General features: G+C 48.9%; 12 non-coding genes across 12 annotated transcripts; 6 read left to right on the forward strand and 6 right to left on the reverse strand.

The window, feature by feature from the left end:
* Positions 1–498: 498 nt before the first annotated feature.
* Positions 499–572, reverse strand: trnam-cau (transfer RNA methionine (anticodon CAU)). Its single transcript has one exon. It is a non-coding gene; the product is annotated as a tRNA-Met (tRNA).
* A 96-nt stretch (positions 573–668) lies between these two features.
* trnal-cag (transfer RNA leucine (anticodon CAG)) lies at positions 669–751 on the forward strand. Its single transcript has one exon. It is a non-coding gene; the product is annotated as a tRNA-Leu (tRNA).
* A 1,190-nt stretch (positions 752–1,941) lies between these two features.
* Positions 1,942–2,015, reverse strand: trnam-cau (transfer RNA methionine (anticodon CAU)). Its single transcript has one exon. It is a non-coding gene; the product is annotated as a tRNA-Met (tRNA).
* Positions 2,016–2,111: 96 nt separating this feature from the next.
* Positions 2,112–2,194, forward strand: trnal-cag (transfer RNA leucine (anticodon CAG)). Its single transcript has one exon. It is a non-coding gene; the product is annotated as a tRNA-Leu (tRNA).
* Positions 2,195–5,222: 3,028 nt separating this feature from the next.
* On the reverse strand, positions 5,223–5,296 carry trnam-cau (transfer RNA methionine (anticodon CAU)). Its single transcript has one exon. It is a non-coding gene; the product is annotated as a tRNA-Met (tRNA).
* A 96-nt stretch (positions 5,297–5,392) lies between these two features.
* trnal-cag (transfer RNA leucine (anticodon CAG)) lies at positions 5,393–5,475 on the forward strand. The gene has a single exon. It is a non-coding gene; the product is annotated as a tRNA-Leu (tRNA).
* Positions 5,476–8,503: 3,028 nt separating this feature from the next.
* trnav-cac (transfer RNA valine (anticodon CAC)) lies at positions 8,504–8,577 on the reverse strand. The gene has a single exon. It is a non-coding gene; the product is annotated as a tRNA-Val (tRNA).
* A 96-nt stretch (positions 8,578–8,673) lies between these two features.
* trnal-cag (transfer RNA leucine (anticodon CAG)) lies at positions 8,674–8,756 on the forward strand. The gene has a single exon. It is a non-coding gene; the product is annotated as a tRNA-Leu (tRNA).
* Positions 8,757–9,960: 1,204 nt separating this feature from the next.
* On the reverse strand, positions 9,961–10,034 carry trnam-cau (transfer RNA methionine (anticodon CAU)). The gene has a single exon. It is a non-coding gene; the product is annotated as a tRNA-Met (tRNA).
* A 96-nt stretch (positions 10,035–10,130) lies between these two features.
* On the forward strand, positions 10,131–10,213 carry trnal-cag (transfer RNA leucine (anticodon CAG)). The gene has a single exon. It is a non-coding gene; the product is annotated as a tRNA-Leu (tRNA).
* Positions 10,214–11,417: 1,204 nt separating this feature from the next.
* On the reverse strand, positions 11,418–11,491 carry trnam-cau (transfer RNA methionine (anticodon CAU)). Its single transcript has one exon. It is a non-coding gene; the product is annotated as a tRNA-Met (tRNA).
* Positions 11,492–11,587: 96 nt separating this feature from the next.
* Positions 11,588–11,670, forward strand: trnal-cag (transfer RNA leucine (anticodon CAG)). The gene has a single exon. It is a non-coding gene; the product is annotated as a tRNA-Leu (tRNA).
* Positions 11,671–13,440: the final 1,770 nt, after the last annotated feature.

Consider the following 13,440-nt stretch of genomic DNA (forward strand, 5'->3'; position numbering starts at 1 on the left):
GAATATGAGAGGGATGCTATTACTGCCTTCATTCAGTGTTAGCCAGCATGAATGCAGAATTTTCACTTCATTGTATATAAAAGGATGGCACGGGTCTACACGCAATGTCGCTGGATGAGATTCAGGGAATTTACCTGGAACCTCACAGTTTTCCACAAAACATCATTTCACCTGCCCTGAAGAGGAGCTGTGGCCTTTTGCCCCCAGGAGACACAGGGAAACCCACACGGAAGGGGACAGAGAACCTCACTCTTTCTTTCTAATCCGCGGGTGTCAAACTCAGTCCCTGGAAGGCCGGAGACCTGCAGAGTTTAGATTCAAGCCTGATTGAACACACCTGATCCAACTAATCATGGCCTTCAGGCTCATTTGAAAACTACATGCCTTGTGTGTTTGAGAAGGGTTGGAACAACACTCTACAGGGCTCGGGCCCTAAAGGAATTTAGTTTGATACCCCTGGTCTAAGCGCTCTCAGTGATCAGAAAAAAAGCACCACTCTGCCCCGTGTGAGGCTCGAACTCACGACCTTCAGATTATGAGACTGACGCGCTGCCTAACTGCGCCAACGAGGCTTGTGGGATAAAGGGCGCCCAAACAGAGAATAAGTAGCTTCTAGATCCTTGCATTCAGGTGTGGCTCCAACAGGCCATCCCTAGCCAATCAAGGGTGTCAGGATGGCCGAGCGGTCTAAGGCGCTGCGTTCAGGTCGCAGTCTCCCCTGGAGGCGTGTGTTCGAATCCCACTTCTGACAGATCTATCCTTTGGCTGCAGACAGAGACTTCAGTCTTCTGCTACGTTGAGCCAGCAGGATGTCAACTTTGACAAAACACAGCATTTGGCAAATGCTAGTTTTCATTGGGCAGGCGTTGAAGACAAGGATGAGTTTTTAGACACTTTTTGAAAATGGTTAAAGCCTCCGCTGATTGAATTGAGATAGGCAAGCCGATCCACCAGCTGGGAACAGTCCAGGAAAAGGTCCTTGAGAGTGATTTTGTGCCTCTTTGGGATGGCACCACGAGGCGTCGTTCACTTGCAGAACGCAAGCATAGGTCTGAACCAGCGACTTTAGGTATATTGCTGCAGAGCCAGTGGTTATCTTTTAGGCAAACATCAGTATCTTGAATCTGATGCGAACAGCTATTGGTAGCCAGTGCAAAATTATGAAGAAAGGTGTGACGTGGGCTTTCTTTGGCTCGTTTAAGACCACTCTCGCTGCTGCATCCTGGATCAGTTGCAGAGGCTTGAAGACCCGCCAAGGGAACATAACAGTAGCCCAGTCTGGAGAAAACAAAGAGCTTGGACAAGGAGTTGTGTGGCCTGCTCTGATCGGAAGGGTCTAATCTTCCGAACTTTGTATAAGGCAAATCTGCAGGACCGGGCCAGTGCAGCATTATGGCCATTGAAACTTCACAAAACCTCAGGAGGATGTGGCCATGTGTTACATGAATATGAGAGGGATGCTATTACTGCCTTCATTCAGTGTTAGCCAGCATGAATGCAGTATTTTCACTTCATTGTGTACAAAAGGATGGCACGGGTCTACACGCAATGTCGCTGGATGAGATTCAGGGAATTTACCTGGAACCTCACAGTTTTCCACAAAACATCATTTCACCTTCCCTGAAGAGGAGCTGTGGCCTTTTGCCCCCAGGAGACACAGGGAAACCCACACGGAAGGGGACAGAGAACCTCACTCTTTCTTTCTAAGCCACGGGTGTCAAACTCAGTCCCTGGAAGGCCGGAGACCTGCAGAGTTTAGATTCAAGCCTGATTGAACACACCTGATCCAACTAATCATTGCCTTCAGGCTCATTTGAAAACTACATGCCTTGTGTGTTTGAGAAGGGTTGGAAGAACACTCTACAGGGCTCGGGCCCTAAAGGAATTTAGTTTGATACCCCTGGTCTAAGCGCTCTCAGTGATCAGAAAAAAGCACCACTCTGCCCCGTGTGAGGCTCGAACTCACGACCTTCAGATTATGAGACTGACGCGCTGCCTAACTGCGCCAACGAGGCTTGTGGGCTAAAGGGCGCCCAAACAGAGAATAAGTAGCTTCTAGATCCGTGCATTCAGGTGTGGCTCCAACAGGCCATCCCTAGCCAACCAAGTGTGTCAGGATGGCCGAGCGGTCTAAGGCGCTGCGTTCAGGTCGCAGTCTCCCCTGGAGGCGTGGGTTCGAATCCCAATTCTGACAGATCTATCCTTTGGCTGCAGACAGAGACTTCAGTCTTCTGCTACGTTGAGCCAGCAGGGCGTTAACTTTGACAAAACACAGCATTTGGCAAATGCTAGTATTCATTGGGCAGAAGTTGAAGACAAGGATGAGTTTTTAGACACTTTTTGAAAATGGTTAAAGCCTCCGCTGATTGAATTGAGATAGGCAAGCCGATCCACCAGCTGGGAACAGTCCAGGAAAAGGTCCTTGAGAGTGATTTTGTGCCTCTTTGGGATGGCACCACGAGGCGTCGTTCACTTGCAGAACGCAAGCATAGGTCTGAACCAGCGACTTTAGGTATATTGCTGCAGAGCCAGTGGTTATCTTGTAGGCAAACATCAGTATCTTGAATCAGATGCGAACAGCTATTGGTAGCCAGTGCAATATTATGAAGAGAGGTGTGACGTGGGCTTTCTTTGGCTCGTTGAAGACCACTCTCGCTCCTGCATCCTGGATAAGTTGCAGAGGCTTGATAGTACGTGCCGGAAGACCCGCCAAGGGAGCATAACAGTAGCCCAGTCTGGAGAAAACAAAGAGCTTGGACAAGGAGTTGTGTGGCCTGCTCTGATCGGAAGGGTCTAATCTCCCGAACGTTGTATAAGGCAAATCTGCAGGACCGGGCCAGTGCAGCAATATGGCCTTTGAAACTTCACAAAACCTCAGGACGACGTGGCCATGTGTTACATGAATATGAGAGGGATTCTATTACTGCCTTCATGCAGTGTTAGCCAGCATGAATGCAGAATTTTCACTTCATTGTATATGAAAGGATGGCACGGGTCTACACGCAATGTCGCTGGATGAGATTCAGGGAATTTACCTGGAACCTCACAGTTTTCCACAAAACCTCATTTCACCTGCCCTGAAGAGGAGCTGTGGCATTTTGCCCCCAGGAGACACAGGGAAACCCACACGGAAGGGGACAGAGAACCTCACTCTTTCTTTCTTAGCCACGGGTGTCAAACTCAGTCCCTTGCAGAACGCAAGCATAGGTCTGAACCAGCGACTTTAGGTATATTGCTGCAGAGCCAGTGGTTATCTTGTAGGCAAACATCAGTATCTTGAATCTGATGCGAACAGCTATTGGTAGCCAGTGCAAAATTATGAAGAGAGGTGTGACGTGGTCTTTCTTTGGCTCGTTTAAGACCACTCTCGCTGCTGCATCCTGGATCAGTTGCAGAGGCTTGATAGTACGTGCCGGAAGACCCGCCAAGGGAGCATAACAGTAGCCCAGTCTGGAGAAAACAAAGAGCTTGGACAAGGAGTTGTGTGGCCTGCTCTGATCGGAAGAGTCTAATCTTTAGAACTTTGTATAAGGCAAATCTGCAGGACCGGGCCAGTGCAGCAATATGGCCTTTGAAACTTCACAAAACCTCAGGAGGATGTGGCCATGTGTTACATGAATATGAGAGGGATGCTATTACTGCCTTCATTCAGTGTTAGCCAGCATGAATGCAGAATTTTCACTTCATTGTATATAAAAGGATGGCACGGGTCTACACGCAATGTCGCTGGATGAGATTCAGGGAATTTACCTGGAACCTCACAGTTTTCCACAAAACATCATTTCACCTGCCCTGAAGAGGAGCTGTGGCCTTTTGCCCCCAGGAGACACAGGGAAACCCACACGGAAGGGGACAGAGAACCTCACTCTTTCTTTCTAAGCCACGGGTGTCAAACTCAGTCCCTGGAAGGCCGGAGACCTGCAGAGTTTAGATTCAAGCCTGATTGAACACACCTGATCCAACTAATCATGGCCTTCAGGCTCATTTGAAAACTACATGCCTTGTGTGTTTGAGAAGGGTTGGAACAACACTCTACAGGGCTCGGGCCCTAAAGGAATTTAGTTTGATACCCCTGGTCTAAGCACTCTCAGTGATCAGAAAAAAGCACCACGCTGCCCCGTGTGAGGCTCGAACTCAAGACAAGGATGAGTTTTTAGACACTTTTTGAAAATGGTTAAAGCCTCCGCTGCTTGAATTGAGATAGGCAAGCCGATCCACCAGCTGGGAACAGTCCAGGAAAAGGTCCTTGAGAGTGATTTTGTGCCTCTTTGGGATGGCACCACGAGGCGTCGTTCACTTGCAGAACGCAAGCATATGTCTGAACCAGCGACTTTAGGTATATTGCTGCAGAGCCAGTGGTTATCTTGTAGGCAAACATCAGTATCTTGAATCTGATGCGAACAGCTATTGGTAGCCAGTGCAAAATTAAGAAGAGAGGTGTGACGTGGGCTTTCTTTGGCTCGTTTAAGACCACTCTCGCTGCTGCATCCTGGATCAGTTGCAGAGGCTTGATAGTACGTGCCGGAAGACCCGCCAAGGGAGCATAACAGTAGCCCAGTCTGGAGAAAACAAAGAGCTTGGACAAGGAGTTGTGTGGCCTGCTCTGATCGGAAGGGTCTAATCTTCCGAACTTTGTATAAGGCAAATCTGCAGGACCGGGCCAGTGCAGCAATATGGCCATTGAAACTTCACAAAACCTCAGGAGGATGTGGCCATGTGTTACATGAATATGAGAGGGATGCTATTACTGCCTTCATTCAGTGTTAGCCAGCATGAATGCAGTATTTTCACTTCATTGTGTACAAAAGGATGGCACGGGTCTACACGCAATGTCGCTGGATGAGATTCAGGGAATTTACCTGGAACCTCACAGTTTTCCACAAAACATCATTTCACCTTCCCTGAAGAGGAGCTGTGGCCTTTTGACCCCAGGAGACACAGGGAAACCCACACGGAAGGGGACAGAGAACCTCACTCTTTCTTTCTAAGCCACGGGTGTCAAACTCAGTCCCTGGAAGGCCGGAGACCTGCAGAGTTTAGATTCAAGCCTGATTGAACACACCTGATCCAACTAATCATGGCCTTCAGGCTCATTTGAAAACTACATGCCTTGTGTGTTTGAGAAGGGTTGGAAGAACACTCTACAGGGCTCGGGCCCTAAAGGAATTTAGTTTGATACCCCTGGTCTAAGCGCTCTCAGTAATCAGAAAAAAGCACCACTCTGCCCCGTGTGAGGCTCGAACTCACGACCTTCAGATTATGAGACTGACGCGCTGCCTAACTGCGCCAACGAGGCTTGTGGGCTAAAGGGCGCCCAAACAGAGAATAAGTAGCTTCTAGATCCGTGCATTCAGGTGTGGCTCCAACAGGCCATCCCTAGCCAACCAAGTGTGTCAGGATGGCCGAGCGGTCTAAGGCGCTGCGTTCAGGTCGCAGTCTCCCCTGGAGGCGTGGGTTCGAATCCCAATTCTGACAGATCTATCCTTTGGCTGCAGACAGAGACTTCAGTCTTCTGCTACGTTGAGCCAGCAGGGCGTTAACTTTGACAAAACACAGCATTTGGCAAATGCTAGTATTCATTGGGCAGAAGTTGAAGACAAGGATGAGTTTTTAGACACTTTTTGAAAATGGTTAAAGCCTCCGCTGATTGAATTGAGATAGGCAAGCCGATCCACCAGCTGGGAACAGTCCAGGAAAAGGTCCTTGAGAGTGATTTTGTGCCTCTTTGGGATGGCACCACGAGGCGTCGTTCACTTGCAGAACGCAAGCATAGGTCTGAACCAGCGACTTTAGGTATATTGCTGCAGAGCCAGTGGTTATCTTGTAGGCAAACATCAGTATCTTGAATCTGATGCGAACAGCTATTGGTAGCCAGTGCAATATTATGAAGAGAGGTGTGACGTGGGCTTTCTTTGGCTCGTTGAAGACCACTCTCGCTCCTGCATCCTGGATAAGTTGCAGAGGCTTGATAGTACGTGCCGGAAGACCCGCCAAGGGAGCATAACAGTAGCCCAGTCTGGAGAAAACAAAGAGCTTGGACAAGGAGTTGTGTGGCCTGCTCTGATCGGAAGGGTCTAATCTCCCGAACGTTGTATAAGGCAAATCTGCAGGACCGGGCCAGTGCAGCAATATGGCCTTTGAAACTTCACAAAACCTCAGGACGACGTGGCCATGTGTTACATGAATATGAGAGGGATTCTATTACTGCCTTCATGCAGTGTTAGCCAGCATGAATGCAGAATTTTCACTTCATTGTATATGAAAGGATGGCACGGGTCTACACGCAATGTCGCTGGATGAGATTCAGGGAATTTACCTGGAACCTCACAGTTTTCCACAAAACCTCATTTCACCTGCCCTGAAGAGGAGCTGTGGCATTTTGCCCCCAGGAGACACAGGGAAACCCACACGGAAGGGGACAGAGAACCTCACTCTTTCTTTCTTAGCCACGGGTGTCAAACTCAGTCCCTTGCAGAACGCAAGCATAGGTCTGAACCAGCGACTTTAGGTATATTGCTGCAGAGCCAGTGGTTATCTTGTAGGCAAACATCAGTATCTTGAATCTGATGCGAACAGCTATTGGTAGCCAGTGCAAAATTATGAAGAGAGGTGTGACGTGGTCTTTCTTTGGCTCGTTTAAGACCACTCTCGCTGCTGCATCCTGGATCAGTTGCAGAGGCTTGATAGTACGTGCCGGAAGACCCGCCAAGGGAGCATAACAGTAGCCCAGTCTGGAGAAAACAAAGAGCTTGGACAAGGAGTTGTGTGGCCTGCTCTGATCGGAAGAGTCTAATCTTTAGAACTTTGTATAAGGCAAATCTGCAGGACCGGGCCAGTGCAGCAATATGGCCTTTGAAACTTCACAAAACCTCAGGAGGATGTGGCCATGTGTTACATGAATATGAGAGGGATGCTATTACTGCCTTCATTCAGTGTTAGCCAGCATGAATGCAGAATTTTCACTTCATTGTATATAAAAGGATGGCACGGGTCTACACGCAATGTCGCTGGATGAGATTCAGGGAATTTACCTGGAACCTCACAGTTTTCCACAAAACATCATTTCACCTGCCCTGAAGAGGAGCTGTGGCCTTTTGCCCCCAGGAGACACAGGGAAACCCACACGGAAGGGGACAGAGAACCTCACTCTTTCTTTCTAAGCCACGGGTGTCAAACTCAGTCCCTGGAAGGCCGGAGACCTGCAGAGTTTAGATTCAAGCCTGATTGAACACACCTGATCCAACTAATCATGGCCTTCAGGCTCATTTGAAAACTACATGCCTTGTGTGTTTGAGAAGGGTTGGAACAACACTCTACAGGGCTCGGGCCCTAAAGGAATTTAGTTTGATACCCCTGGTCTAAGCACTCTCAGTGATCAGAAAAAAGCACCACGCTGCCCCGTGTGAGGCTCGAACTCAAGACAAGGATGAGTTTTTAGACACTTTTTGAAAATGGTTAAAGCCTCCGCTGCTTGAATTGAGATAGGCAAGCCGATCCACCAGCTGGGAACAGTCCAGGAAAAGGTCCTTGAGAGTGATTTTGTGCCTCTTTGGGATGGCACCACGAGGCGTCGTTCACTTGCAGAACGCAAGCATAGGTCTGAACCAGCGACTTTAGGTATATTGCTGCAGAGCCAGTGGTTATCTTGTAGGCAAACATCAGTATCTTGAATCTGATGCGAACAGCTATTGGTAGCCAGTGCAAAATTAAGAAGAGAGGTGTGACGTGGGCTTTCTTTGGCTCGTTTAAGACCACTCTCGCTGCTGCATCCTGGATCAGTTGCAGAGGCTTGATAGTACGTGCCGGAAGACCCGCCAAGGGAGCATAACAGTAGCCCAGTCTGGAGAAAACAAAGAGCTTGGACAAGGAGTTGTGTGGCCTGCTCTGATCGGAAGGGTCTAATCTTCCGAACTTTGTATAAGGCAAATCTGCAGGACCGGGCCAGTGCAGCAATATGGCCATTGAAACTTCACAAAACCTCAGGAGGATGTGGCCATGTGTTACATGAATATGAGAGGGATGCTATTACTGCCTTCATTCAGTGTTAGCCAGCATGAATGCAGTATTTTCACTTCATTGTGTACAAAAGGATGGCACGGGTCTACACGCAATGTCGCTGGATGAGATTCAGGGAATTTACCTGGAACCTCACAGTTTTCCACAAAACATCATTTCACCTTCCCTGAAGAGGAGCTGTGGCCTTTTGACCCCAGGAGACACAGGGAAACCCACACGGAAGGGGACAGAGAACCTCACTCTTTCTTTCTAAGCCACGGGTGTCAAACTCAGTCCCTGGAAGGCCGGAGACCTGCAGAGTTTAGATTCAAGCCTGATTGAACACACCTGATCCAACTAATCATGGCCTTCAGGCTCATTTGAAAACTACATGCCTTGTGTGTTTGAGAAGGGTTGGAAGAACACTCTACAGGGCTCGGGCCCTAAAGGAATTTAGTTTGATACCCCTGGTCTAAGCGCTCTCAGTGATCAGAAAAAAGCACCACTCTGCCCCGTGTGAGGCTCGAACTCACGACCTTCAGATTGTGAGACTGACGCGCTGCCTAACTGCGCCAACGAGGCTTGTGGGCTAAAGGGCGCCCAAACAGAGAATAAGTAGCTTCTAGATCCGTGCATTCAGGTGTGGCTCCAACAGGCCATCCCTAGCCAACCAAGTGTGTCAGGATGGCCGAGCGGTCTAAGGCGCTGCGTTCAGGTCGCAGTCTCCCCTGGAGGCGTGGGTTCGAATCCCACTTCTGACAGATCTATCCTTTGGCTGCAGACAGAGACTTCAGTCTTCTGCTACGTTGAGCCAGCAGGGCGTTAACTTTGACAAAACACAGCATTTGGCAAATGCTAGTATTCATTGGGCAGAAGTTGAAGACAAGGATGAGTTTTTAGACACTTTTTGAAAATGGTTAAAGCCTCCGCTGATTGAATTGAGATAGGCAAACCGATCCACCAGCTGGGAACAGTCCAGGAAAAGGTCCTTGAGAGTGATTTTGTGCCTCTTTGGGATGGCACCACGAGGCGTCGTTCACTTGCAGAACGCAAGCATAGGTCTGGACCAGCGACTTTAGGTATATTGCTGCAGAGCCAGTGGTTATCTTGTAGGCAAACATCAGTATCTTGAATCTGATGCGAACAGCTATTGGTAGCCAGTGCAAAATTATGAAGAGAGGTGTGACGTGGGCTTTCTTTGGCTAGTTTAAGACCACTCTCGCTGCTGCATCCTGGATCAGTTGCAGAGGCTTGATAGTACGTGCCGGAAGACCCGCCAAGGGAGCATAACAGTAGCCCAGTCTGGAGAAAACAAAGAGCTTGGACAAGGAGTTGTGTGGCCTGCTCTGATCGGAAGGGTCTAATCTTCCGAACTTTGTATAAGGCAAATCTGCAGGACCGGGCCAGTGCAGCAATATGGCCATTGAAACTTCACAAAACCTCAGGAGGATGTGGCCATGTGTTACATGAATATGAGAGGGATGCTATTACTGCCTTCATTCAGTGTTAGCCAGCATGAATGCAGTATTTTCACTTCATTGTGTACAAAAGGATGGCACGGGTCTACACGCAATGTCGCTGGATGAGATTCAGGGAATTTACCTGGAACCTCACAGTTTTCCACAAAACATCATTTCACCTTCCCTGAAGAGGAGCTGTGGCCTTTTGACCCCAGGAGACACAGGGAAACCCACACGGAAGGGGACAGAGAACCTCAATCTTTCTTTCTAAGCCACGGGTGTCAAACTCAGTCCCTGGAAGGCCGGAGACCTGCAGAGTTTAGATTCAAGCCTGATTGAACACACCTGATCCAGCTAATCATGGCCTTCAGGCTCATTTGAAAACTACATGCCTTGTGTGTTTGAGAAGGGTTGGAAGAACACTCTACAGGGCTCGGGCCCTAAAGGAATTTAGTTTGATACCCCTGGTCTAAGCGCTCTCAGTGATCAGAAAAAAGCACCACTCTGCCCCGTGTGAGGCTCGAACTCACGACCTTCAGATTATGAGACTGACGCGCTGCCTAACTGCGCCAACGAGGCTTGTGGGCTAAAGGGCGCCCAAATAGAGAATAAGTAGCTTCTAGATCCGTGCATTCAGGTGTGGCTCCAACAGGCCATCCCTAGCCAACCAAGTGTGTCAGGATGGCCGAGCGGTCTAAGGCGCTGTGTTCAGGTCGCAGTCTCCCCTGGAGGCGTGGGTTCGAATCCCACTTCTGACAGATCTATCCTTTGGCTGCAGACAGAGACTTCAGTCTTCTGCTACGTTGAGCCAGCAGGGTGTTAACTTTGACAAAACACAGCATTTGGCAAATGCTAGTATTCATTGGGCAAGCGTTGAAGACAAGGATGAGTTTTTAGACACTTTTTGAAAATGGTTAAAGCCTCCGCTGATTGAATTGAGATAGGCAAGCCGATCCACCAGCTGGGAACAGTCCAGGAAAAGGTCCTTGAGAGTGATTTTGTGCCTCTTTGGGATGGCACCACGAGGCGTCGTTCACTTGCAGAACGCAAGCATAGGTCTGAACCAGCGACTTTAGGTATATTGCTGCAGAGCCAGTGGTTATCTTGTAGGCAAACATCAGTATCTTGAATCTGATGCGAACAGCTATTGGTAGCCAGTGCAAAATTATGAAGAGAGGTGTGACGTGGGCTTTCTTTGGCTCGTTGAAGACCACTCTCGCTGCTGCATCCTGGATCAGTTGCAGAGGCTTGATAGTACGTGCCGGAAGACCCGCCAAGGGAGCATAACAGTAGCCCAGTCTGGAGAAAACAAAGAGCTTGGACAAGGAGTTGTGTGGCCTGCTCTGATCGGAAGGGTCTAATCTCCCGAACGTTGTATAAGGCAAATCTGCAGGACCGGGCCAGTGCAGCAATATGGCCTTTGAAACTTCACAAAACCTCAGGACGACGTGGCCATGTGTTACATGAATATGAGAGGGATTCTATTACTGCCTTCATGCAGTGTTAGCCAGCATGAATGCAGAATTTTCACTTCATTGTATATGAAAGGATGGCACGGGTCTACACGCAATGTCGCTGGATGAGATTCAGGGAATTTACCTGGAACCTCACAGTTTTCCACAAAACATCATTTTACCTGCCCTGAAGAGGAGCTGTGGCCTTTTGCCCCCAGGAGACACAGGGAAACCCACACGGAAGGGGACAGAGAACCTCACTCTTTCTTTCTAAGCCACGGGTGTCAAACTCAGTCCCTGGAAGGCCGGAGACCTGCAGAGTTTAGATTCAAGCCTGATTGAACACACCTGATCCAACTAATCATGGCCTTCAGGCTCATTTAAAAACTACATGCCTTGTGTGTTTGAGAAGGGTTGGAAGAACACTCTACAGGGCTCGGGCCCTAAAGGAATTTAGTTTGATACCCCTGGTCTAAGCGCTCTCAGTGATCAGAAAAAAGCACCACTCTGCCCCGTGTGAGGCTCGAACTCACGACCTTCAGATTATGAGACTGACGCGCTGCCTAACTGCGCCAACGAGGCTTGTGGGCTAAAGGATGCCCAAACAGAGAATAAGTAGCTTCTAGATCCGTGCATTCAGGTGTGGCTGCAACAGGCCATCCCTAGCCAACCAAGTGTGTCAGGATGGCCGAGCGGTCTAAGGCGCTGCGTTCAGGTCGCAGTCTTCCCTGGAGGCGTGGGTTCGAATCCCAATTCTGACAGATCTATCCTTTGGCTGCAGACAGAGACTTCAGTCTTCTGCTACGTTGAGCCAGCAGGGCGTTAACTTTGACAAAACACAGCATTTGGCAAATGCTAGTATTCATTGGGCAGAAGTTGAAGACAAGGATGAGTTTTTAGACACTTTTTGAAAATGGTTAAAGCCTCCGCTGATTGAATTGAGATAGGCAAGCCGATCCACCAGCTGGGAACAGTCCAGGAAAAGGTCCTTGAGAGTGATTTTGTGCCTCTTTGGGATGGCACCACGAGGCGTCGTTCACTTGCAGAACGCAAGCATAGGTCTGAACCAGCGACTTTAGGTATATTGCTGCAGAGCCAGTGGTTATCTTGTAGGCAAACATCAGTATCTTGAATCTGATGCGAACAGCTATTGGTAGCCAGTGCAAAATTATGAAGAGAGGTGTGACGTGGGCTTTCTTTGGCTCGTTTAAGACCACTCTCGCTGCTGCATCCTGGATCAGTTGCAGAGGCTTGATAGTACGTGCCGGAAGACCCGCCAAGGGAGCATAACAGTAGCCCAGTCTGGAGAAAACAAAGAGCTTGGACAAGGAGTTGTGTGGCCTGCTCTGATCGGAAGGGTCTAATCTCCCGAACGTTGTATAAGGCAAATCTGCAGGACCGGGCCAGTGCAGCAATATGGCCTTTGAAACTTCACAAAACCTCAGGACGATGTGGCCATGTGTTACATGAATATGAGAGGGATTCTATTACTGCCTTCATGCAGTGTTAGCCAGCATGAATGCAGAATTTTCACTTCATTGTATATGAAAGGATGGCACGGGTCTACACGCAATGTCGCTGGATGAGATTCAGGGAATTTACCTGGAACCTCACAGTTTTCCACAAAACCTCATTTCACCTGCCCTGAAGAGGAGCTGTGGCATTTTGCCCCCAGGAGACACAGGGAAACCCACACGGAAGGGGACAGAGAACCTCACTCTTTCTTTCTTAGCCACGGGTGTCAAACTCAGTCCCTTGCAGAACGCAAGCATAGGTCTGAACCAGCGACTTTAGGTATATTGCTGCAGAGCCAGTGGTTATCTTGTAGGCAAACATCAGTATCTTGAATCTGATGCGAACAGCTATTGGTAGCCAGTGCAAAATTATGAAGAGAGGTGTGACGTGGGCTTTCTTTGGCTCGTTTAAGACCACTCTCGCTGCTGCATCCTGGATCAGTTGCAGAGGCTTGATAGTACGTGCCGGAAGACCCGCCAAGGGAGCATAACAGTAGCCCAGTCTGGAGAAAACAAAGAGCTTGGACAAGGAGTTGTGTGGCCTGCTCTGATCGGAAGGGTCTAATCTTCAGAACTTTGTATAAGGCAAATCTGCAGGACCGGGCCAGTGCAGCAATATGGCCTTTGAAACTTCACAAAACCTCAGGAGGATGTGGCCATGTGTTACATGAATATGAGAGGGATGCTATTACTGCCTTCATTCAGTGTTAGCCAGCATGAATGCAGAATTTTCACTTCATTGTATATAAAAGGATGGCACGGGTCTACACGCAATGTCGCTGGATGAGATTCAGGGAATTTACCTGGAACCTCACAGTTTTCCACAAAACATCATTTCACCTGCCCTGAAGAGGAGCTGTGGCCTTTTGCCCCCAGGAGACACAGGGAAACCCACACGGAAGGGGACAGAGAACCTCACTCTTTCTTTCTAATCCGCGGGTGTCAAACTCAGTCCCTGGAAGGCCGGAGACCTGCAGAGTTTAGATTCAAGCCTGATTGAACACACCTGATCCAACT

Source organism: Carassius carassius, chromosome 22 (genome assembly GCF_963082965.1).
Source record: "Carassius carassius chromosome 22, fCarCar2.1, whole genome shotgun sequence".
Classification (NCBI taxonomy): Eukaryota; Metazoa; Chordata; class Actinopteri; order Cypriniformes; family Cyprinidae; genus Carassius; species Carassius carassius.